Below are 14,148 nucleotides of genomic sequence, written 5' to 3'. Positions count from 1 at the left end.
AACTCTTGGGCTCAGGCGATCCTCCACCTCAGCCTCCCAAAGTGCTGGAATTGCAGGTGTAAGCCCAGCCACTCTTTGGTTCTGAGCGGTTTCAGAACAGCACAGACGTCAGTCTAAGGTGGTCAGATCCTTTTAAGGATTATGCAAAAACAGCAATAACAAAAAGGCATCCCACTTTTTGTTAGGCATCCACCCTAGCATTTCAAGACTGTCATTTATTGAAATACTGTTTTACAGAAATTTCCCCATTGAGTAACATATGGTGTAGCCAGTTTGGCCTCCTCATCCCCCTTGCTTGCTGGCTCTTACAGAAGGAAGCCAAGGGAATTCAAAGAGAGAGAGAGAGAGAGAGAGAAAGAACTAACCAGGGCACCATGTGGTGAGTGAAAGCAGGATTCTTCTGGGCGACCTTTTCAGAAAGCAAGTTAGGAGACTGAGCTCACCTCCCTCCAGACACACAACAGCTGACCACAATTCACCAGGGCCATGCTGGGAAGATGTGCAGACCTCTGGTATTACTTCAATCTCACACTGCTGTAAAGAACTACCCAAGAATGGGTAATTTATAAAGGAAAGAGGTTTAATTGACTTATAGTTTCACATGGCTGGGGAGACCTCAGGAAACTTACAATCATGGCAGAAGAAGCAGCAAGTGCCTTTACTAGGCAGCAGGAGAGAGAGGGAGAGCATGTGAAGGAGGAACTGTCAAATGCTTACAAAACCATCAGATCTCATAAGAACTCACTCACTATCATGAGAACAGCATGGGGGAAACCACCCCCATGATCCAATCACCTCCCACTAAGTCCCTCCCTTGACATGTGGGGATTATGGGGATTACAATTCAAGATAAGATTCAGGTGGGGACACAGAGTCAAACCACATCACTGTCCATCATCAGAGACCTTGAGCAGACTAGGGGCTGGGGTCAAGGCTCTGGTTCAGTCGGGAAGAGACCGTTTCTCACTAAGAGGGCGTAACAGCCACTTACAGATGCTGATGCCATGTAACTGACCCCCAGAAATTCTGCTGTGAAAACAAAGTCACCCCAAAGAGCTATTCTCCTTGTGTTGCTGAAAACAAAGAGATCACTCTGGATAGAAAAGCAGAGAGTCATTGAAGATTTTAACAGCCTAGGATTTAAAAGCCATACATCATCCTCTCCAGGAGGATTCCCGGGCTCCAAGGAAAGATTCCCCAGCCTCAGTCTCTCCTCCCCACCTCTGGTTCTAAGCCTCTCTCAGCGCATGCTTCTGGCCCAGGGCCAGAGTGGCCAAGGACAGATGACAAAGAATATAAAAGTCCACCTTAGGGAGGCATTCACTATACAAAAAAGCGAGTGCACGGCTATAAATAGCATATTGGGAAATATGCAAATCACAGGCAAATCCACTTGAAAGTTCTTACTCTATTAAATATTTTATGAGCCCCGAACAACTGACTTGCTTCATGAAGCAGGAACATTAATAATGGCTAGCATTTATTGAGCACTTACTATGAGTCCAATTGAGAAAATCAGTGGGCTCAGTGGAAGATTCAGAGAGGATGCTTTTCGAGAGGAGTTTGAAACGGGGAAGAAACGGTGCTCCTGGCAAGGCAGGTGAAGAGCAAAGGCCTAGAAGTAGGAATGCAGGTCTGGATCAGGACGACTACGGAGACCTTTCCTTGGGAAGATCTATCGGCTCCAGGTTGGGGTCTCACCTGGATGAACCAGAGAAAAACTGAGACCCAAATGTCTTGCTGAGGAAAAGCAAGTTTTAGCAGTTGCTTCCTTGCACGGGTCCCTTTATGGGACTGTTGAGCCCAGGACTGAGCGAGACAGAAAGGCTTTGACAGTTTCATTTTATTTTGTTCTAGACAAGAGATAATATGAAATAGGCACCTGGGAGTGGTTTGAATTAACAACCCAAACCAAATGAACAGCTGCATCCCGAGGGGGTGGCGGGGAGTTTCCTGCTTTGGGCCATATTTCCTTTCAGCAACATTACATTAACACGTATGAAATACAGCCGAAAAGTCAGGCAGTATTTAGTGGGAGAGAAAGGTACTTCCATGCTCTGTGCAAAATGTACTGCCAATTAATTGGCCATGTAAGCCTGGGTTTTCAACTCATCTGCAGAAGTCTCAAGGTTAATGAAACCATTACGTATGCACGGATGTTGTGGAAAGGGACACAGGAAAAGATGTAATTGACAACACTCTCCATCCAGCTCTGCAGGGTGGGCTATTCTTATCTGACAGTACTTAGCAAAGTCAGGTACATGGGCAGAAAGTGTATCTCAGAGTGTGAGCGTGTGTGTGCATGGAGATGCGTGTGTGTGCAACCATGCTAATGAGAATTAGATCCCTCCACCTGGAATCTATTAGCTGTGATTATGATGACGGTCTCTCCTACCCTTATTACTATCTAGATTAGTTAACCCTGTTATTACCCAGGCCACGTTGCTCAATCTATTCCACCAAGCTGAGGAGACAGTTTCCTGTCATCCAAGCCGTCTCTCTCTCTCCCCCACTCCGGAGCCATTGTAAACTCCCTCACCCCATCTCAATTACAAGAACCCTAATAGGCCCTCCTGTCCCAAGTGACAGGCCTCTGCAGGTGTTTAGGAGGTGGGGGAGGGGACAGCCAGCTGATCGGTACAGTCATGAGTCCTACATTCGTTCAGCCGTGCTCACGGCACAGGCCCGGCGTCTGCAGGTGTTCAGCAATTATCTTAGCCCAGTTACCTCACCGTTTCTTAAAGTGTAAGGAAAAAATAAATAAGGCATATTAAAAGGGTTGATACTGCAAAATAAGAAAAACCTAAAAGACAGGCAGGACCCCAAATGGAATGCATGATCTCTTTACTCCCGCCTGTGGCTTCAAGAACTGGACATCACCCAGCTACCCTCAAAATCGGAGACACAGAGATGATTTGGGTACTCTCTGGCTAAAAAATGCAGTAAAATTATGAGGATTCTTGGACTGTGGGCTTTCCTCCTCCCTAGCAGCCCTGTTTCCCTCCTTTCCTTGGGGACCCTATTTCTTGGCCACCCTTCCCCAACAATTGGAAGAATAAGCATGGAGATGGCAGCAGGAAGCAGGACAATGAAAACAAGGCCTGAGAAGAGAATGTGATATTTCTGAAAATGTCACTAAAGAAGCCACTCTGAGTGAAATCAGAATGCTGCGGGGTTACCTGACACGTATTCCCTGGTTTGGTACCGTTTCCATTTGTTTGGAATGTACCTGGAGACGTGCGCCATGATGTTTCAAGACTCAGTCTTCTGAAGCAGAGCATCCCCTTGGTGTGCCTGAGATAGAATGTTCTCAGCCTTCGAGGCAGCCAGAGCCCCCGAGGTGGTGCCTCCAGCTCAGAGAAGCCTCCTCCAATTACCCCAGCCTGGCAGTGCTTAGAATTATTTTTATGTGCATCAAGACATGAAAAAAGTAGAGAAGTGCTGCTCTCAAAGGTCTCATCTCATCCTGCCTCCATCTTCCTTCGTCCCTCTTTTTCATGCTTAGAAAGTCAAAGCTACAAGGACCCTTCCCTTGGCCAACAGTGAGGACAACAAGGGCTTGGGGGCTCTGTGGCTTGCCTGAGGTCACACAGCTCTGTGGTGGCAGAGCTGGAACTCAAGCTTCCTGACTCCCAGCTGTGGTTTCATCTAACTGATTTTTCACTTGAGACAGAGCCCATCTCCTGCCCTCTCTGTCTCACTTCCCTCTCCCCTCCTGACCTTTCAGGTTATATGAACAACCCAGGCATCAGGAATAAATCCAAGCAAGACGACGCACAGCCTTCCTGCATTCTGACTCAGAGGGGAAGGGGGAAGCCTCTGTGCTTTCATACACCATTCCTGGCTGCAGTCAGAAGAGGATGGCCAGGCCTTCTCAGGAAGGCAGCCTCTGTATCCAAGGGTCCATGCCAACCTAGGGAAAGCTTGCCTGAGTGTTAATCCCGTTTCATAGTCCATTGGCACTGAGGTCGCCATGGGATCCAAGAGTCATAAACTCAGAGGGGGCAGATTTCAAGACAATCAGCCTGGAGAAAACATATGGTACCACAAATATCCCTTTTCCAAGCAAATTCCAAAGTCTGGACACTAGGAAACGTGTGAGTTTCTGTGAAGAGGAGCAAACTACACCACTCTTGTCAGACCCACTTGAAACTCCATCTGATCATCTGTCCGTCCCCATGTTTAGGGATGCAACAGTTATTTTTGGCACTGTCTACATGAGAGTTCATCACTCTGCACATAATGCTTCCCACCCCAGTTAGGGATGGCTTATTCTGATTACTGTCCCAGGTGAGCCGGAAGATGATGGGTTTGGTCTAGTTCTTCTCTGGGAAAGGGACAGGATGATTGCTACTGTCAATGTTCATCCCTTGAGATCAGGAACGTTGGCAGTTTCCACATAAGCTGCCATGTCCACACAGCAGAAAATTGGCACAATGCACAATTTCATTCAAACTATAGCTGACAACTATTTGGAGATTGGGTAGAAAATGAAAAAGTAGTTATAGGAGTAAAAGAAATCAATAGTAATACTCAGTTGGTAGCAAAGAGGCTGGGAAATGGGCACTTTCCCAACTGTTGGTAGCAATGAAAATGGAAATAACCTTTCTGAATGGTAATTTGACAAATACATGCCAAAGGCCTTACAAATGTGCATAGCCCTTGACAAAGCAATTCTAAGAATTTTACCCCAAGGAAAAAATCAGAAATGTGTACAAAGATCCACATATATGAATTTTCATCACAGCAATTTTGTATAGTAGAAAAAACAAAAATAATCTAAATGCCTAATAAGAGAGATTCGTTTAAAAAAAAAAGATATAGTGCAATAAAGCCATTGATAATAGAGAATTAAAATTGTCTATTAAAATAGGAAACTTTTGGCCAGGCACGGTGGCTCATGCCTATAATCTCAGCACTTTGGGAGTCCGAGGCAGGCAGATCACTTGAGGTCAGGAGTTCAAGACCAGCCTGGCCAATGTGGCAAAACCCTGTCTCCACTAAAAATACAAAACTTAGCCTGGCGTGTTGGCATGTGCCTGTAATCCCAGCTATTCAGGAGACTGAGGCAGGAAAATTGCTTGAATCCAGGAGGTGGAGGTTGCAGTGAGTCGAGATTGTGCTACTGCACTCCAGCCTGGGCAACAGAGTGAAACTGTGTCTCAAAACAATAAAATAAAATAGGAAATTTTTTCCATATTATAATTGTAAATAAAAGAAGTCAGACTACAAAATACCTCCTACAGTAATATTTCAATTTTATAAAATCTATGTGTGTGTGTGTGTGTGTATGTGTTACTAAGAACAAATACTAGAAGGCTATGCCCACATTTTTCCATATGCTCAGCATTGAGCATATATCACTTTTATAATCAGAAATGAAAATTTTAAGGAAATGAAATCAATTCTTCAGCTATAAACATAGAGGGAAAATTGAGTAAATAGCATCTTCTTATTACTGATCTAACACCTCATCCCTTACGCTCAGCTTTCAAACTAAATTGTTCTCAAATATCAGATCCTGTCTAATCTACACACTGCTACCAGCTAAACCCATCCAACACACGAACCTAGTTGTATCATGTATACATTGTACTGTGTGCTTTTCCAGGTAAAACGGAATATTCCTCACTCTCTTCACCTGTGAGGAAACACGCGGATTTGCATGTCTGACATTTGGGTGATATGCTCCTAAACATAGGTGGCCTGGACTTGCCTGTCCATGCTCCTGCTGTCACATCCCTTCACAGGGAATCTTGCCAGGAGATCAACCAAGGCACAGCTTTCCAATGAATGGTCTCACATTGCACTTCTAAATTAATTAACAACTGAAGCCAGAGAAATCCCAGGAATTCCAGCCCTCATACCAAGAATATGATGCCTACAGTAAGAAAGACGGTAATAAGTAAAACAGAATGGCACCTTTTTTTCTTTTTTAATTGCATTTTAGGTTTTGGGGTACATGTGAAGAACATGCAAGATTGTTGCATATGTACACACATGGCAGCGTGATTTGCTGCCTTCCTCCCCAACACCTATATGGCATTTCTCCCCATGCTATCTCTCCCGAACTCCCCACCCTCCACTGTCCCTCCCCTATTTCCCCCTGACAGACCCCAGTGTGTGATGCTCCCCTCCCTGTGTCCATGTGTTCTCATTGTTCAACACCCACCTATGAGTGAGAACATGCAGTGTTTAATTTTCAGAACAGCGCCTTTTCTTAAGAAATCACTCTATATTGGTCAGGCACAGTGGCTTATGTCTATAATCCCAGCACTTTGGGAGGCCAAGGCAGGCAGATCACTTGAGGTCGAAACTAGCCTGGCCAACATGGTAAAATCCCATTTCTACTAAAAATACAAAAATTAGCCAGGCATGGTAGCACACACCTGTAATCCCAGCTACTTGAGAGGCTGAGGCAGGAGAATCACTTAAATCCAGGAGGCAGAGGTTGCAGTGAGCCCAGATGACACACTGCACTCCAGCCTGAGTAACAGAGCGAGACTCTGTCTCAAAAAAAAAGAAAAAGAAATCAGACTATATGTCTGAAAAACCACAAAACAAGATTACAGAGAGCTTAACTGATATGAAGCAGTCACTGCTAACCACAAGGACTCAAAACAATTTTTAAAAGCATAAAGGGGTATCTTTGCCACAAAGCACATCTTAGAGATAAGCTAGCCATGCTTTATCCTCAGACTTCTTCCTCTACCATTATTTCTCTTTGGCAGGCTGATACCTCTGGCTGTCCAAGGTGTAACATCTAGGGTTCATCCTCTCCAAATAAATCTTTGTCTTTTTTTTTCTTTCTTTCTTCTTTTTTTTTTTTTGAGATGGAGTCTCTGGCTATTTCCAAGGCTGGAGTGCAGTGGTACAATCTCGACTCACTGCAACCTCCACCTCCTGGGTTCAAGTGATTCTATTCCCCCAGCCTCCCAAATAGCTGGGACTACAGATGCATGCCCCCACACCTGGCTAGTATTTTTGTATTTTTAGTAGAGACGGGGTTTCACCATATTGTCCAGGCTGATCATGAACTCCTGACCTCATGATCTGCCCACCTCAGCCTCCCAAAGTGCTAGGATTACAGGTGTGAGCCACCGCGCCCGGCCCTCTCCAAATATGTTTTATGATCCAGTTGCCCATCTCTTCTTCCAAGCTATCAAAAAATACTATTCCCCCTAGAGCAGCTGGTTAAAGGCATTGATAAGAAAGCAATCTGATTGAATTATTGGCATTAACATATGCATGACTATAGCCCTATCTCCCTGTCTTTTAAATAACATTAAACCATCTCTTTTCAAAGTATAGCATTTGAACCACCTGTATTAGAATTTCATAAGTTTCTGAATCCCTGCTCCTATCCTAATCAGAATCTCTCCTGCTGGGCTCCAGGGGTCTCAATGTATCTATTATTGCTTATTTTTTGTAGAGATGGCATCTCACTATGTTGCTCAGGCTGGTCTTGAACTCCTGAGTTTGTGCCTCATCCTCCCAAAGTGCTAGAATTACAGGCATGAGCTACCATTCCCAGCCCAAATCTGCATTTTAAACAAGTCTCTCTGATTCTTATGCACAATAAAGTTTGATAAGTGGTGGAGCATGGCGGAGAAATGATATCTTTGAGCAGGGAGATCTTCACCATTAAATGACCCCCTTTCTGCTCCAGAAAAACTCACATCAACAAATAGGGGAAATTCCACTAACATTTAATAAATGCTTATTATGCAGTGGGCATTGTTATCATCTGTGTTTTGGCCATGGAGAAACTGAGGCTCAGGATGAATAGTTCACTGCTGCTAGGTCACACAGCGTCTAAATGTTGGATCCAGTTTGGGAACCCCAGCAGCCTTCAGAAACCCTCTTGAGGACTTATTTCAAATATCAAGGCATACCTGTCTCAATTACAACTTCTCAAACTTGAAAGGGTGTGAGGACATCCCTAAAAGGAGAGAGAGAGGAGGGGGAAAAAGCCCAAAATGTCTTAAGTGATGAATTACTTAGAACACTGCGCCATGTGTCAATTCTCATTGAACATTTTTGGGCACCAATTTAGTTTGGTTGGATGTATTATAGGTTTGCCTGAGAAAGCTCAGAACTTTGAAACTGTTCCCTTTTGTGCTTTGATTACACATTCATTCTGACTTGAAAACGGATTATGTTGTAAGGAGCCACACACTCCCTCGTAGCGGCCGGTTGTGACTGTTTCCATCTGTAATGATTGTTTAATGACTATTTAAGAAACTGCTGCCTGAGGTTCTCTAATCACCCAATTTTTATTAAGCGCTCAAGGAAATCGTACAGGTTGAGAATTGCCTAATTGACAGCACAGCCTTGAGTTGTACAGAACCCTCTTTCTGCGGAGGAGGAAAAGCAGTGCTGATGGCAGTGTGATGCCCCTTCCCCCAAACAGAAAAGCCTCCACAACGCAGAGGGGAGTAACACCTTGATCCCCATGAGGGAGCAAAAGTGGGATTTAAAAGACAAGTTAGGGCTGGGTGCAGTGGCTCACACCTGTAACCCAGCACTTTGGGAGGCCGAGGCGGGTGAATTGCCTGAGCTCAGGAGTTCAAGACCAGCCTGGGCAACACAGTAAAACCCTATCTCTACTAAAATACAAGAAATGAGCCAAGCGTAGCATCATGCACCTGTAGCCCCAGCTACTCAGGAAGCTGAGGCAGGAGAATTGCTAGAACCTGGGAGGTGGAGGTTGCAGTGAGTTGAGATCACACCACTGCACTCCAGCCTGGGTGACAGAGTGAGATTCCATCTCAATAATAAATAAATAAATAAAAGACCAGTTAGGCAGGAGAGAGAGGGAGTGACCAGAAGGAATAGATATTATGAAGAAGACTTAGCAAAGATCACTAAAGAAATGGGAGTCAAAGACTGTCTTCTCCCCCTACACTGGTAGGCATCCTGGGGATCCAAGACAAGACTCTTTCACCTCAAAGATTAAAAATTGTCAGTTCTATTTAGAGTGAGCTTTGGAGCTGAGTATTTCAACCAACAGTTATTGAATAGACAGCCCTGAACTTGTTGCTATGAAGCCAGTACAGAGATGAATGAAGCCCAATCTTTACACTTGAGAAGCTCCGAGCCTGGGGTGGGTGGGGAGACACAGGTATGATACTGTAGCAATACCTAGCAGTTATGTCGTCTTTCTAGGTACAGCACACTGTGAAGTGATTTGCAAACATAATAGAAAGACGTTGTCCCAATCTCCAAATGAGAAAACCAAGACTTAAAGTAGTTAAGCTCCTAACCCCAAATCATGAAGCCAATGAGTGACGGAGCCAGGATTTGAACTGGGGTCTGGTTCCAAAGCCCATGTTCCAACCACTCTACCATACAAAGAATTTTACTTAGAGTTATTGTGCGTGTGAAGAGCCAGACGTGCCCAGGGTGTAATGGGAGTACCAAGAGCAGACATCTAGCCCAGCTTGGATTCTATTCTAGATCTACCACTTACCAAACATGAGACCTTGAGCAAAGAACTTAATCCCTCTTAGCTTAGTTTTTCAATCTCTACAATGGATTTGATGGTATTAACCACATAGGATTGTCTTTAAATGAAACAGGATAAAGTGCATAAAGCATCTAACAAAGGATCATCTAGTAGGTCACAGAGTAGGTGCTCAGTTAGTGTTGTTTTCTCCCCATTCTGTCTGTTTCTCCACTGGAAAATGGTGGGGACTGGTAGCCCAAAGCAAAAACAGGCCCAAAGTACATAGCAGAACAGGAACTCCACACACCGCTGATGGGAGTGTAGACAAAGGCAGCCACGTGGGTAGCACCCTAACGTCACCTAGTGTAGTGACATGTAAGAAAATCCAACCTGATCTGAAAGGGGTTCGGGATGAGGTATTCACCACAGCACTGTCTGTAACAGAAGAGAGTTAGAAGCAATCCAGATATCTACCAATTGGAGTTGAATAAGAAGATTATGGAGGAGGTCTCATATGGAATGCAATGTCAGAGTTAGGGGCAATGTCCCGTGCACATGTAAACATGAATAGAACTCGAAAATACAGGGCTGGGGGCACAGTGGTTGGCTCACACCTGTAATCCCAGCACTTTGGGAGGCCAAAGTGGGTAGATCACGAGGTCAGGAGTTCAAGACTAGCCTGGACAAGATGGTGAAATCCTGTCTCTACTAAAAATACAAAAATTAGCCACACATGGTGGCAGGTACCTGTAATCCCAGCTACTTGGGAGGTTGAGCCAGGAGAAGCACTTGAACCCAGGCAGCAGAGGTTGCCGTGAGCCGAGGTGACGCCACTGTGCTCCAGCCTGGGCAATAGAGTGAGACTCCAACTCAAAATTTTAAAAAAAGAAAACACTTTAAAATACCATTTTGGATGAAAAAGTAAGACTCAGAGATCAATAGCCCCTTTCCATTCATGTAAATAAAGAACACTTGCAGTCAAAAGAATATTGTCTTTTATAACGGTGTACATGTATCCAATGTATATGTCTTCATAAGTAATAACCCATGAAGATGTCCACATCCCATCCGCAGAACCTGTGAACCTGTCAGGTTAGATGGCAGATAGGATGCACGTTGCAGAGGGAATTAAGATTGCTCATCAGCTGGTCTTGAGATGGGGGGACTATCCTGGATAATTCGGGTGAGAACAGTGTAATAATCACCAGCTCTTTATTAGTAAAGAAAAGAGGCGCAAGACATTGAGAATGTAGGAGTGATGCAGAGGCCGGGTGGGTGGCTCACACCTGTGATCTCAGCACTTTGAGAGGCCAGAGCAGGAGGACTGCCTGAGGCCAGGAGTGCGGGATCAGCCTGAGCAACAAAGCGAGACCCTATTTCTACAAAATAAAAAAGTCAGGCATGGGTGCATGCCTATAGTCCCACATACTCGGGAGGCTGAGGCAGGAGGATCATTTCAGTCCAGGAGTTCAAGGCTGCAATGAGCTATGACTATGCTACTGTGCTCCAACCTGGGCAGCAGAGTGAGAACATGTCTCTTAAAAAAAAAAAAAAAAAGTCAATTGTTTTAAAAAGAATGATACAGGTGAGAAAGTCTAGACCAGCCATTCCTAGCTTTGAAGATGGAAGGTAGTCAAGAGCTAGAGAACATGGTCAACCTCTAAAAGCTGAAAGAAGCAAGAAAACAGGTTCTCCTTTAGAGCCTGCAGAAGCAACACAGGCTCTAATCATTTTCCAACAAATGACTTAGCCCAATGTAACAACTGTCAGACACCTGGCTTCCAGAACCGGAAGATAATAAAGTTGTGTTGTTTAAAGCCATCCCATTTGTGGTCATTTGTTAGAGCAACAGCAGGAAGCTAATGCGCTATCAAACATGTGAGCACAAGTAGCCTGCTAACAGGCAGGAGGACCGCGGGTAAAGATTGGGGATCGGGCAGGGGAGCACCTGGACCACAGGGGACGTGTGCCCTGTATTGGGTTGGCTGCTAAACTCAACTCTCTACCTGGAGTGAGGGAAAAAGAGAAGGAAGGAAGGGGAAAGGAGGGAGGCAGGCTGGCTGGTTAGAGGTACATGTCATACCAGCCCCCTCGTGTCTAGCTAGCTTAGAGCCTGGTGCTCCAGATGCCCTGAATGCAAACACACATATGACCTGTAAAGGGAGTTGCACAATAAAGAAAAATCTAAAGTTAAGGAGGACCTATAAAGGGAGGTGCGCAAAATGTTTAAATCATGGTAAGGTGAGGTTAGATTTAAACAATTTCTAGAGGGGGCTGGAATCTAGTCTGTGGTTCCCTCTGGTTTCAGAGTGTACTGCTAAGCCATCTTTCCTGCCATACTAACCAAGAGGTACTTCTGGGTTGCATGTAGATTTTACCCAATCTCTTCCAGAAAGCATTTCCAGAGAGCAACTCAGTTTATGAGGCTACACTGATACCAAAAACAGATACAGTACAAATAAAACTACAAGCCAGTATCTCTCGTAAACTTACACACAAAAGTCCTCAACAAAGTATTAGCAGGTCAAATCCAGCAGTATGTAAAAAGAATTATATACTGTGACCAGGTGGGATTTATCCCAGGTATCCAAAGCTGATTCAACGCTCAAAAATCAATCAATATAATCCACTATATCAACAGATTAAAAGAAGAAAATCATATGATCATATCAGTTCATATGGGAAAAGCATTTGACCCAATCCTACACCCATTTGTGACAAAAAATTTATCAGCAAACTAGGGAGAGAAGGAAACTTCCTCAACTTGATAAAGAGCATCTATAAAACACCCACAGCTGGGCTAACACCGTACTTAAAGGTGAAAGAGTGAGCTCTTTCCCTTTAAGACCAGGAAAAAGGAAAGGTTGCCCAGTCTCACCACTCTTATTCAACATGGAAGCAGGAAAAAAAAAAAGAAAAAGAAACACAACTGTATTTATTGGGCCTTCCTGGATTTCCCAACAGTATGAACCAACACCTGAACCTCCAGCTCCCTTCAAGACAGGTGAAGACCTAAGGGTCACAGCACGCGGGCCCCACCCATGTTTGGGTATCTAAACTACCCAAACAGCAGCACTTCAGGTCTGAGAACCCTCCCACTGGCCTAATGCTCACAAGCTTTAATTTTTTTAATAAAAATATTTCCCCTTAGCATTGATTATTGGATTCAAACCCTCACAGCATCCCTTTATACCTTTGAAGCTAGAGTTTCCCAAGTTGCCATCAATCCATTCCAAGCTAAGAGAAAATAATCCAAATTGCAAGCTGTTTCATGTTACTTAATATCAGAATAAGAGCTTTCCTTTAATAATGCTCCACAAATTGCAAAATGCTTTCCTGTTCATTGGCTCATAAGATCAAATCCTCGCCTCTCACCTCTGCGCCTTTCCTTGGCTCCCTCTGGCAGAACTAATTGCTCCTTCCTTTGAGTTCCCATGACACTCTATACGTGCACCTGTCGCTACAGTTGACACTTTCTATTACATCCTTCGTTCAGGTCTTTCTGTGCCCTGCTAGACCCAGAGGGACCATGCAGTGATTGATTTAGCGTCTTCTCCCCAGTGCCAAATGTGAGCTCTAGCATGGAGAAGGGGCCCAATAACCGCACCTGGGCGTAGTTCAATTGCAAGTTAGGAATTTGATTGGCACGTAGCAGGAACTCAGTAACTTGTAGCTATTGTGGAACGTTAGAGAGATGAGGAAGCTGAGACTCGGGTACACTAAAGGACTCCATCAAGGACACACAGCTAGATGGTGACAAAGCTGGGCTTTAACACAGATCTTTTGCCTTTCATTTGGATAAACAGACACTTTTCACCTGCTGATGTCCTGCCCTGTAGCTCTGGAGGGACCATACCACAGGAAAGCAGCTCAGAGTTTAATTCATACCTCGCGTGGTAGCTAAAGAGAAAGAAACAGCCTTGTACCTGTGGTGTGGAGACACAGCTCAGAAACAAAAAAACTGCTGGGACCCTAGGAGCCTCTGAAAACCGAATGCAAACCACAGAGCCCAGCCTATCATAAGTTCAACAAAGTTTTTCCACATTGAACTCTGAACTTTGAGAAGTCTGGAGTCTTTGGCAATTGCTTATTGCCTGCAGGATAGATGCAGTTAGTCCTGTGCCTTCTGGGCATGCCCTTAGCTGCAATCCTCATTGAAGTTCCTATGCTGCTGCTTTCAAAACTGCTCAAATTCCTTCACTCAAGTGTTCTTAGCACTTATGTTGATAGGGAATACTTCAAAGGGCACATCTTTACTTTATCAAATCTGATCTAATTTTGCCGATGGAATCAAAGAGGTTCATTTTGAGTCTAGTCAAGTTTGCCAACCAACCCGGAGAGGAGGCATCAGTGCCTTGTCGTCTGTGTAATTAACCTAAGCACAGAGGTCCCCAAAGACACCAGAGTCTTCGGCCATTAAGATCCCTGGGCAGAGACAGCGGCCTCCCTCTGAGGGAGGGGAGCACAGGGAAGGGAAAGGACAGGTCTCTGATACTCTGGGAACCATGGCTGCTCCTTCTCCATAGCAATCAAAAACAGGATGTGTGTTCTGGGAGAATTCAATGAAGATAGAAAATATAATGAGCTTCAGTGTGCTTGGCAGTCTATAGAGAGTGCACCGTGAGGTGTAAGAGAGCCCCGGACACAGGCAGCCGAGGCCCCCGGTATTAACCTACACCCTCAGCTACAGGAAAAATTAC

The sequence above is a fragment of the Sapajus apella genome, unplaced genomic scaffold (assembly GCF_009761245.1).
Source record: "Sapajus apella isolate SASKATOON/1434 unplaced genomic scaffold, GSC_monkey_1.0 scaffold13, whole genome shotgun sequence".
Classification (NCBI taxonomy): domain Eukaryota; kingdom Metazoa; phylum Chordata; class Mammalia; order Primates; family Cebidae; genus Sapajus; species Sapajus apella.
The sequence above is the reverse complement of the archived record's forward strand: the minus strand, read 5'-3'. Positions refer to the sequence as shown.